At 45.9% G+C, this 12,166-nt stretch overlaps 1 pseudogene; it reads left to right on the forward strand.

Annotated features, from left to right (window-relative positions):
* Positions 1 to 6,711: 6,711 nt before the first annotated feature.
* Positions 6,712 to 7,781, forward strand: LOC127682151 (4'-phosphopantetheine phosphatase-like; annotated as a pseudogene).
* The last annotated feature ends 4,385 nt before the right edge of the window (positions 7,782 to 12,166 follow it).

Raw genomic sequence — 12,166 nt, forward strand, 5'->3', positions numbered from 1 at the left:
GATGAAACACCAAGAGTAACTTTGGGAGGAAAGGGTTCACTCAACTTCCACTTCCACATCGTAGTTCATCACTGAAGGAAGACAAGGCAAGAACTCATGCAGGGCAGGACCCTGGAGGCAGGAGCTGATACAGAGCCATGGAGGGGTGCAGCTCACTGCCTTGCTTCTCCTGGCTTGCTCGGCTTGATTTCTTATAGAACCCAGAACCACCAGTCCTGAGATGACCCTGCTCACAATGGGCTGGGCCTTCCCCCATCAATCACTAATTCAAAAAATTCTTCCAGTTTTTCAATTGAGGTTCTCTCCTCTTGGATGACTATATCTTGTATCAAATTGACATAAAACTAGAGGCACACAATGTGTTCATTAACTATTTCAAATCCCTATTTGAACAACGAAGGGGCATCAATACATGAATGTGTCCCATTATTATCAAAAGCTAGGGTATAAAATGGGCAAGGCAATAAGCAGGAACCAAGAATGAAAACTCAGAAATAAGAAAATGACCCTTGAGTCCCAAGGCAGGTTAGGTGAGTGAGTAGTGAGAGGTGGGATGGGGAGATGGGGAGATGGGGAGATGGCAGGGAACTGCTTACTGCACATGTCTAAGGACCACAGTTCAGATCCCCAGCACCCAGGAAGTGCTGGGCAGATGTGGTGCCCTGCTGCAGGGGATTGGTTCTGATACTTCGATCTAATCAATAATCTGTGTGTACTGATGCTGAAGGTCCTTGTCTCCAGTTGGTTTTTGATGGATCAATAAAGATGCCAGCAGTCAATGGCTGGGAAAGGGGGAGATGGGGCAGGACCCTTAGAGTTGTGCAGGCTATGAAGCAGGGAGAGAGGAGATCGCCATATTTGAGGAGAGAGATGGAACAGACTCAGGGCTGCAAGGGGAGATCATCCAAAATGTAGGCAGAAAGGGAAAGCTGCCCACAGAAGGGCAGCCTGGAAGCGTTTTGTCTTGGGCAGCTAAGACCAATGGAAATCACAGAAAATAACTGGGTAGCAAAGTTAAAGGTAGATTTGGAAAGCGTTTAGCCAGGAGTACCAGAGGGAAGGGCATGCTAGCCACTGGGCCAGTAAGGCATGTTTAAAATGGGTGTGTCTTTCATCTGCAGACCCCAAAGATTCCCTGGGCAAGTGACTGGTAGCATGGACCACCCAGAGCATAAAGCAGGGTAGATAACACTACTTGCTACCTATAATCACAGCACATGGGAGGCAGAGACAGGGGATCTCAGAGCAAGATAGCTAGCTAGATTGGCAGACTCTGGGCTTAAAAAAGATGTCCTGACTCAATATAGAAGATGGAGAGTGACCAAAGAAGCCAGTGCCAACCTTGTTCCCACATATGTATATACATTACATACATCAAACACATCATATACATATGCATGCTCATAAACACACACACACACACACACACAAGAGGTAGATCCAGAGTTTGGATCTGGGGACAGTGAGAACTACAAAGCTGGGACAGTTTCCAGGCTGGTGGCCTTATGGTTCAGCAGAGCACTGAGTTCAGGTTAGGAGGGCTGTGGATACCTGTGTCCATGCAGGCTGGGTTTCCTTTCCCATCCCCCTCTGCTGACTCTCCATGCTGGCCCCCCCCCCATCCTGGTTTCTTGACATACAGTGTTCTTGCCATTTGAAGAAACCTGGGAGAGGACATGAGGAATGCTGTGGGGGAATCTCGTCAGTCTACACCTCTCATTCAGAGGTGGGGTAGCTGTGGATGGGACCATTTTAGGACAGCTCATTGCACCCAGGGACGAACGGTACTTCTTCCACCCACACAAAGCCCTTCAGCATGCCATCCTTGGTTCCTTCCCCAGCATCTTGCAGGCACTGTCTCTTCGTCTAGGGCTCCACTTTCTCCCTTTCCCCTCCTCCCCTCCTATGCATCTACACAATGCTAAATATCTTTCTTGCACCTGCTCACCATGTATTTGTCCCAATGACCCCTCTTGGAAAGTTTGTTCTGCTCTTGAAGCCTCAACTTTGTTTCTCAGCACTCTGCAGTGGGAGCCATTTTGGGCTGCGGCCGATGACTTCTGGTTGTTACAACGTGAGTCTTGATGTTTGCTGGAGTACATGCATCAGTTGTTCATTCCAAGTCACCAATGATGCATCAGTGTCACATTAACGGAGGAAGTGAATGTGCTTCCTCTTGGAGTCACTTAGCCAAGAGTGAGTTTAGATTTTAAATCTCTACTTCACGCTCCCTGTGTCTTCTGTCCTCCCAACAAAGGGCTTCTGCTCTGTGCTTATTGAATGGCACAGAAAGCATTATGAGGGGGAAGAAATGAGGGCTATTTTATAGAAACCTTGAACATAGCTTTACAAGGGATTAAGTCACTGGCTCCAACTGACCCCCAACTGACCCAGACAACAAACATTTTTTATCAATCGATATAGAGATGTTGTATTCAACATTTATGGGGGATATTCATTTTAGAATATTGCTTTCCACCTCCGTATCTGCTGCTTTCAGCAAATAATGCACATTCATTGTTCTGGGTCAGGGGCATGGAAGACTACGTAATTTAAGATTATAGCTATGCATTAATTTAGGTTGTAAAATCCAAGGCAAGTAAGGTTGATTGTTGCATTTGAAAGCAGGTTAAACAACAGGCTGAGCACACAATAGGCTAGCAGTCTGAATGATTTCCAAGTGTGTTACTAACTCTGGCTATGAGGTCTGACAAAAAGTTCCAGTCTCTTAGAATGTAAGAGATATTTTTTATCATAATGCATTGCCAGGAATATTAATTTGACTTATCTAATGTTGCCTGCTGACCCCCGATTTCCCATTAGACTTCTCTCCTCCTCAATTTGATGGATTGATTCATTCACTCATTTATTCAGTACAAGCTGGGCTGATCTCAAACTCTTGGACCTTGTGTGTGCTGGGGTTCCAGGTGTGTGCCCCTCCACCTGTCTCATTCATTCTAATGTCCCTCTCCGACGGCCCTTCTCTCGTTCTTTCCTTTCTTTCTAGAGTTCCCATTTCTCCATGGCTCTATGTCACAGTGCCCTAGATGCAGGTCCCCCAGCCCAGAGTTCCTTTAGCTGTGTGCATGTGTGTATACTAACCCTGCTCTCCAAACTGCATCTCTGTCAAACTGGGTTCAGTGTACACAGTCCTTCCTCCTGCATTTTTTGTACTAGAGATCCTGAGACACACTCAGCGAGACACAGTGGGAATCATTCTGGATTCTGCCTCCTATTCTCTTGGGCTTCTCTGCCTCCAGCCTTACACATGAATGTGTTGGTCGGAGCTCCCACAGCTCTTAGGTAGGCTCTTCACCCCCATTCTCCCCTCCTTAGCCATTCACCACCTAGTGCCTGGGGTGGAGGCTGGAATGACTATTTGAGCATGGTGTTTTCATTAGTTTGCTGTGACTTTCCCTGTCTTTAGGGGAAATCAGACTCCCTGTCTTGTTCTCCTAGGTCCTTCACAGTGGGCTTATGCCCTGTCCCCAGTCCAGCGATGACTCAGCTGCATGCTGGGAATGGGATGGCAAGCCGGTTCTGAGACCTTGCTTTTCACCTCAGCACCACTGCATTTGTGATCTCCAGTCCTTCATGTGCCTGTCTGTCTGTCCCCACTTCTTTTCCATTGCTGCTCACGCATCTCATTGTCCCGCCCACTCCCTTCCCAGGCTAGAGCAGCTTCTGTCCCTGTGGTTGGCTGTCTGGACTCCAGACAGTTATGGTCGAATAATCTCTAATGTCTCCCATGGGCTCACGTATGCATGCTTTCCCCCTGGTTGATGATGTCTTCATAGACTATGGAACCTTTAGGAGGCAGGCTTAGCTGGCAGAAATTGGTTATGAGGGGGTGGGCTTTAAACATTAGCTCCTCCCTCCTAGCTCCTGCCCTGTGCTCTCTGATCTGGGTCTGCTCCAGTGAGGATAGCTCTCTTCCCCACAAGCTCCTGCTACTATGGACAGAGCTGTCCCTCTCTGCCCTCACCTGTAAGATGGAATGAAACAATGAGCTAAATTACAGCCCTCTCCACCTGACTTGTTCTGGCCAGCACTTTGTCACACTGGCACAGAAGTATCTAGTACTGAAAACAGGCACAGAAAATGGGTCGTTAGTGAGGTTAAAGCTGACTATATGGTTTTTAGGTCTTCGGAACTGATTTGCAAGAAGAATATGAGAAACTGCAGAAACGTGGGTTAGGAAGCCCTTGAAGCTACAAAGTGGAGCTTATAATTCTGGTGGGAATTTGAAAACCCCAAATGCCAACAGACATGTGGCTAGTAAAGATTGTTCCTGAAGGTTGAATTGTTAAGAATTTGAGAATTTTATTCCCTAATAGTTACTTTTATGTTATGTATATGGATGTTTTCTCTGCACATATATTTATGCAACACATGTAGGCCTGGTGCCTTTGGAACTGGAGTTACAAACTGTTGTGAGCAGTCATATGGGTGCTGGAAACTGAACCTAGGTCCTCACAAGAGTGGCAGTGCCCTTGACTTCTGAGCATCTCTCCAGCCCCAGTGGGAACTCTCAAACTTGGACTAACTGCATTTTTTTTTTTTCATTGTGAAAAGATTGTGAACCTTTGGGTCATAGTTGGAATGTCAGGGCTGGATTTTGAAATGTCCCCTGATGTCTCATGCTTAACACTTGTCCTCTGGCTGTTTTGGGAGGCTACAGGACTTTGGAGGAGGTGGCAGAAGTAGATCACTAGGGGTGGTCTTCGAACCTTAGCTCCCACCCCTATCCTGCCTGCAGCCCCTGGGTGCTGGCTGCTGTGTGAGCTGCTCTCCTCCACTTCATCCTCCTGCTCGGCCTTGCCCTTCCCACCATCTCTGTCAGGTATTTTGTCACAGTGACACTACCCTGTGGTTATTTGTACCTTTGCAAATAAGAGAATGTAGAGGAAGGATTTAAAATAATAATAATAAAAAAAACCCTTCCACCCTCATGGTACCTGGCATACAGCCTCTTGTTCCAGATGTTGAGCAAATGTTTACTCAATAAATAAATAAGTAGATGGCTACATCTCAGAAGATGGTCCATTCTCCTTTACTTTATAAAGCTGGTGTCTAACAATAAAAGTACCCCCCTTCTCTGGTAGATAGCATCGGGTTAATCTATGTCTCAGGTCACACTGCCATCGGCCCAGGCAAGACCCCTGTCATTCACTCACTTACTTTTATACCAAGGCCTTACCCCATCTTTATTGTATTTATTTAATGTTTTATTGTTTTATAAGCATGTATCTTAATTCTTGTGAATAGTATTGTGATATAGGCCATTGTGTTATTTTATTGATGTGTATGGGTGTCTGTGTGTGAGTATCCCACACATGTTCGTGTGGCCACAGAGGTCAGAAGAGAACTTTGGGACCCTCTAGTCCTGGAGTTACAGGCAGTTGTGAGCTGTTCATTGTGGGTCCTGGGAACCACACTCAGGTCCTCTGAATGAACAGGAAGTACTCAGCTGCGGAGCCACCTCTCCAGCCCCTAACTACGTTTCTTAAACTTTCTAATCATGGCCATGTTTATAAGATTCAACTATTTTCCTTTGTGGATGTCTGTCTAGCATGCTTCTCTGTTGCTGTGATCCGACTCTGACTCAGCAATACGGGGAGGAAAGGGCTCATTGCCTCTTATGAGTCACAGTCCTTCCGAGAGAGAAATCAAGGTAGAAGCCTGAGGTCAGGAACTAAGGCAGAGACCATGGAGGGTCTCGCTTCCTGTCTGCAGGCTTATGTTCAGGCACCGTGTTAAACTCCCCAGGCTCACAGTAGGCTAGGCCTCCTACACCAATCAGCAATCAGAAAAATGCTGCCACAGACATGCCTACAGGCCATCCGATGTAGACCTCAGCCAAGGTTGCCTCTTCTAGGTGATTCTAATTTGGGTCAAGCTGAGAAAAGTAATGTTTGTGGTAATACACTTTTCTGAAGATATCTCTTGACCCCCAAAGAGACTGACATTTTTTTTATATCTTGTTACCATATGAATAATATGCCTGGAGATCATTTAAAATATATACTCAACCTGCTATCTTTCTATGTAAACCTGTTTAAGTTTAATCTGCCTTCTTTTTTTCCCCATTAAATCACGTTATATCCCAACTGCTACCCTATAAAACTAATAGTCATTTACAATTTTTGTTGTTGTTGTTTGAGACAGGCCTTAGTCTTTTTTTAAAGATTTATTTATTTTATGTATATGAGTACTCTACCTACAGATATACCTGTGTGCCAGAAGGCATCAGATCACATTATAGGTGATTGTGAGCCACCATGAGGTTTCACCATGAGGTTTGAATTTAGGACCTCTGAAAAAGTACTCTTAACCACTGAGCCATCTTTTCAGCCCTGTTTAACCTGCTTCTAAGAGAGCAAATGTAACCAACCTTGCTATGCCTTAGATTTCCTGTAAACTAAGCTAAATGCATGGCTGTAATCTTAAGTTAGTACTCTTCACTATCCCTGACCCAGAATAATGTGTGGGCGTGGATGTGGATGTAGCTGAGAATAGCTAACAGGTTTGAAGCAACATTAAACAATACAAACATCCCATAAATGTTGACAGCAACTTGTGGCTACAGGTCCATAACATCTATGTAGAATTTTGAATGCTATTGAAGGTCAGCTGCGGGCAGTGAAGTAACTTCTCTTATAAAACTCTTTTAAAGATTTCTGTGGGATGAGGATGGCTGGGCACTTTCAAATGGCAGAGCATGGAGCAAGTGACAGTGGGAAAAGTCTGGACAGGAGCATCATGCTGCACCTCCCCCCCCACCCCCATGAGATCTTCAGCAACCTGGAGAAAGTCAAGCGCTTCGACGTTGATATAGGTGGATCACTGACCAAGTTGGCATACTATTCCACTGTACAGCACAAAGTGGCCAAGTTGAGGTCTTTTGACCACCTGGGAAAAGATATGGAACAGGACCATGAGCCCCTACCGCCCTATGAGATCTCAGTTCAGGAGATCACAGTTCACCTGCATTTCATCAAGTTTGAGAATCCCTACATGGAAGCCTGCCTGGACTTCATCAGAGACCACCTAGTTAACACTGAAACCAAGGTCATCCAGGCCATTGGGGGTGGAGTCTACAAGGTCAAGGACCTCATGGAGGAGAAGCTGCATCTGAAGACGGACAATGAGGGTGTAATGACCTGCTTGATTAAGGGGTGCAACCTTGTGCTGGGGTGCAACTTCGTATAGAAAACATCCCACATGAGGTCTTCATGTACCAGAAAGACTCAGACCAAGAGTTTCAATTTCAGACAAATCACCCCAACATCTTCCCCTACCTTCTAGCCAACATTGGCTCTGGCGTCTCCCCTACCTTCTAGCCAACATTGGCTCTGGCGTCTCCATGGTGAAGGTGGAGACTGAGGACAGGGTCGAGCGGATTGGTGGACGCCCCATTGGAGGATGCACCTTCTGGGGGCTTGGGGCTCTGCTCGCCAAAACAAAGACTTTGATGAGCTGCTGTTGCAGCTGGCGTCCAGAGGCCAGCATGCCGACCTGGACATGCTAGTCCAGGACATCTACCCTGGGGCCCACCAGACCTGGGCCTGAGCGGCCATCTCAGTGCAAACAGTTTTGGGAAGTCAGTCACTGCTGACAGAGGTACCCACCAGGATCTGCCCTTCATGACCCAGCCACAGCCAGCTTCGGTGCCCAGGACATGACTCTGCCTGCTTGTGTGGAGAGACAGATCTCACAGGTCCCCCTGAGACTATTCTTGTTGGACCTCCAAGGCTCACCTTCCCAGAATCCTGCTCTAGCTCATTAGAATATCATCAGATGGCTACCTCAGCCTCTGTTTCCAAGAAAATACAGGCTAGGAAAAGAAAAAAAATCCATAAAGAATTCTTCATTCCTTTCCTATACTGTGTTTTCTGTGTTGTTGTTGGGGCCAAACTCAATTCAACAGACAGATTACAGACAAGCCAGTAACTACAGACATCTCCACAGGAGGAGAAGTGGAGAATTCAAATTTGGGCTCACTGTTGATCCAACTAATTTAGGGATAACCTGTCTTATTTTCATTCTTTGCTGCATTATTGACCCTGTCTGCTGGCTTATTGTTTTTATCTGTCTCACTGATTCCCTAATACCAGAATTTTTGATAGCATCTTTGTTCTCATAGCTTTTTGACTGTCTTTCTTTTTTTTAAGTCAATCTTCATATTAGCAGTGTGAGGAAGTCAGGAAAAACAGCGGTCTCTCCTTTTTTTTTTTTTTTTTTTTGTTTTGTTTTGTTTTGTTTTTCGGATTTGGTTTTTTTTGAGACAGGGTTTCTCTGTATAGCCCTCGCTGTCCTGGAACTCACTCTGTAGACCAGGCTGACCTCGAACTCAGAAATCCGCCTGCCTCTGCCTCCCAGAGTGCTGGGGTTACAGGCGTGCGCCACCACCGCCCGGCTTCTCCTTTTTACTAAGGAGGAAACTGGGACTCCAAGAGTGACTTGCCAGAAGTTATTTGGTATTTTTTTGGTGGCAGATCTGTGTTTCCGGTTGTGGCTGATAATACTGGTGACTAGTTCATCTCTGGTCATACCTATGAAGGGTTATCTTGATTAGGTTAACTGAGGTGGGAAGACTCACTCAACCAGTGGGCAGCACCATTCCCTAGGCTCGAGCCACGCACTGTGTAGAAAGGAGGACGCTAGCTGAGTAGGAGCTCCCTCCCTGTTCTCTGCCTCCTGACTGCAGCGCAGACTACCTACCTCAAGCTCCTGCTATCAGGGCTTCCTTGACATGATGGACTGAACCTTGAAATGTGAGCCCAAATAAACCCTTTCTCCTGTAATGAATTAACTTAATTATTTTTAATTAATGTAAAATTAATTACTTTTGTCCTGGTTTTTATCATACTAATAAGTTACTAAGAGCCGGGCAGTGGTGGCGCACGCCTGTAATCCCAGAACTCTGGGAGGCAGAGGCAGGTGGATTTCTGAGTTCGAGGCCAGTCTGGTCTACAGAGTGAGTTCCAGGACAACCAGGGTTACACAGAGAAACCCTGTCTTGAAAAAAACAAATCCAAACAAAACAAAACAAACAAACAAAAAAAGTAGCTAAGACACTGGTCTTCTAATCTGAGTGTGGGTGTGGTTTCTCGCCCCACCCCACCCCAGGGGAATTCTCATTTAGGGTCCTCTTTCTTTTTTTTCTTTCTTTTTTCTTTTCTTTTCTTTTCTTCTTTTTTTGTTTTTGTTTGTTTGTTTGTTTGTTTTTCGTAGCCCTGGCTGTCCACTCTGTAAACCAGGCTGGCCTCCAACTCAGAAATCCACCTGCCTCTGCCTCCCAAGTGCTGGGAGGAAGCCTTCTTGCCTCCCCAAGTCTGGGATGCAGTGAGCGGATTGGCCACTGGGAGTGCATCACAGTTTAGGGCACTACTTAGAGACTCACATGGGTCAGGCTGTGGGAAGATTGCTGTCTCAGCTCTAGCCCCTCCCTCCTTCAGTTGGCTTTGGGGGACACACAGAAGATGCCTCTGTCCCGCACCCCAGCTCCTGAGCTTTTTCACATCTGCTCAGTACTGTCGCTGCCTCCCTCAGGTGCACATGTGCTCTCTAAGTTCTGCAGTGCTTCTTGTTTTAAGTTGTTTGCGCTGTTTTTTGTTTGTTTGTTTGTTTCGAGACAGGGTTTCTCTGTGCATCCCTGGCTGTCCTGGAACTCACTCTATAGTCCAGGCTGGCCTTGAACTCAAAGGTTTGCCTGCTTCTACCTTCCCAGGGATCATGAGCAACTCTCTCAAAGAATGCAGATGACTCCACTGTACTTTGTACTTGTGAGGTCTCTAGGGCCTCACCCCCACTGGCTTTCACCTCTGTGCTCTCCCTACTATTAGAAAATCACACAAGTATAATCACAACTAATATTTGTGATCATTCAGTAAAAACATTATATATAAAGTATCTGCTATCACATTTTACACAGCTCCAACACACCATGTCCACTATCCTCTTCTTACAGATGGGAAAATTGAGGCTCAGTGAAGGCAAGTCACTTTCTCAAGGTTGCAGAGCAAAAACAGCACCAGCATTATGAATCAGATCTAGACGTTCTGATCTCAGACGCCTGCCTTCTGCGCCACACCCCATCGAGGGCAGGTGTCCTATTTCTCTGTAGGAGAATCCCAGCCTGGTGTTCCAGTCACAGCAGGAAAGTGATTCTATAAAGAGAAATGGCTCACATTCACCCAGCGAGCACACTACCTGGAGCAACAGTGTCATCTATCATTTAGCAACTGTGCCCTAAGCCCCTGCTGCGTGTGCAGCCAGCTCTGTGTAAGCGAGAAGCTTCCAGGCCTCTGACAATCTCCAGGGGATGCAGTCATCTCCCAGTGATTCATCGATGACGGAAATGCAGGCTCCCTTGAGCTCGCTGTTCATCCTTGCCCAACCCAAGCAGTGACTGGCATGATAGAGTAAGGAAAGAAAGGAGAGCAAGAGAGAGAGTAAAAGAGAGAGAGAGAGAGAGAGAGAGAGAGAGAGAGAGAGAAGAGAGAGAGAGCAAGCAAGCAAAAGAGAGGAGGGAGGGAGGGAAGAAAAAACAGGAAAAGAGGGAAGTGGAAAGGAAAAAGGGGAGGAAAGGAAGGAAAGAGGGATTTGGAGGGGGAGGAGAGAGGCAGAACCGCAAGGAAAACAAATTTGGCTAACGTTTTTGTGCTGATTATCACTTTGTGTTATATTTGTGTCTGATCCTGTTCAGCCGTACACAGACCCTCTGTGGTAGGTCTATGCGTGTTTTTGTGGTCCCCAGGGCCTCAGGCATGTTAAATGCATGCTCTGCCATTGAGCCACACGCTCATTCTGGCCAGGTGAAATATTATTATGCACCCCCCTAAAAATTTTAATGATGGAAACAAAAATATACCTAAAGAACCACTTGCTCTTCCCTGTTGGTAGCTTTCCTCAGTTGGCCTCGGCCCCCTGCTTTCTGCTTGGCCTTGCATTTTAAAGCTCCAAATGGTCTCTAAGACATCGTTGTTGACAACAGTTTTGTCTGAGGGGATATCTGCAGAGTACACTGTGGGCAAGAGGCACTTATACATATTCACAAAGGACTTGATCTTTGATCTCTTGGTGATTTTTCTTCTTGCCTATGGCAGCTGTCACTTTTAGGTGGTAGTGATCAGTTCCAGCCACCAGAGTATGACTGTAAGCATCTGAGGTGCCATCCGGGATGTTCCTCTTCCTCAGGATGATGGCTTTGCATCCGGAGTAGCATCCAGCCAGGACCAGCACCACTTTCGTGAACTTGTCCATTTCAACAGCAAGCAGCTGAAAGCAAAGAAGGCTCATTTATTATCTCACTTTGCAAAGAGGACGCTAAGATTTTGGAGATTAATCTTGGAGATCACTTAGAACTGAAATCCCTTGAGTTTCATTGCCCTTCATTGAACTTAAGTCAGACTGATTACCAATACCACCATCACAAGAGTTTCAGATCTGTCTTCGGTTTTTGAGGATGCTAAGGGCACTAATCCTTTGGGGTTGTGATAAGGATTAAACGTGCTAACCCATGGCCTACAGACAGGGCTCCATAGATGATATCTTGTTGAGATATCATTATTAATCCATTAATGTTACAAAGTATCTGTCAGTGCTGGTTCTGAAAGCAGTCTACATCTAACAAATGTCAGTTGCCTCTTCCCAGTCTCACATATAACTTTCCTAAGGGCCACGGCCAGCTACTGCCCCAGGCAAGCTGATTTCAGTGTATCAATTTATAATGGGCACACCTCCACAGCACCTCATCTCTCTACTTAGCATCTTAAAAACATCATTAGATGAACTATGGTGTATGTCTTCATGACTCCAAAAGTATCTCCACTTTGAAAAGGGTATTCAGATATTTTTCTTTACAATGCAAGTTTTATAAAGGACAATGTTTTTTGTTTGTTTGTTTGTTTTTGTTTGTTTGTTTGTTTTTCGAGACAGGGTTTCTCTGTATAGCCCTGGCTGTCCTGGAACTTACTCTGTCAACCAGAACTCAGAAATCTGCCTGCCTCTGCCTCCCAAGTGCTGGGATTAAAGTTGTGCGCCACCACTGCCTGGTTAAAGGACAACATTTAATTGGGACTGGTTTACAGGTTCAGAGGTTCAGTTCATTATCATCAAGGCAGGAACATAGCAGTGTCCAGGCAAGCATGGCGCAGGAGGA

The sequence above is a fragment of the Apodemus sylvaticus genome, chromosome 4 (assembly GCF_947179515.1).
Source record: "Apodemus sylvaticus chromosome 4, mApoSyl1.1, whole genome shotgun sequence".
Taxonomy (NCBI): Eukaryota; Metazoa; Chordata; class Mammalia; order Rodentia; family Muridae; genus Apodemus; species Apodemus sylvaticus.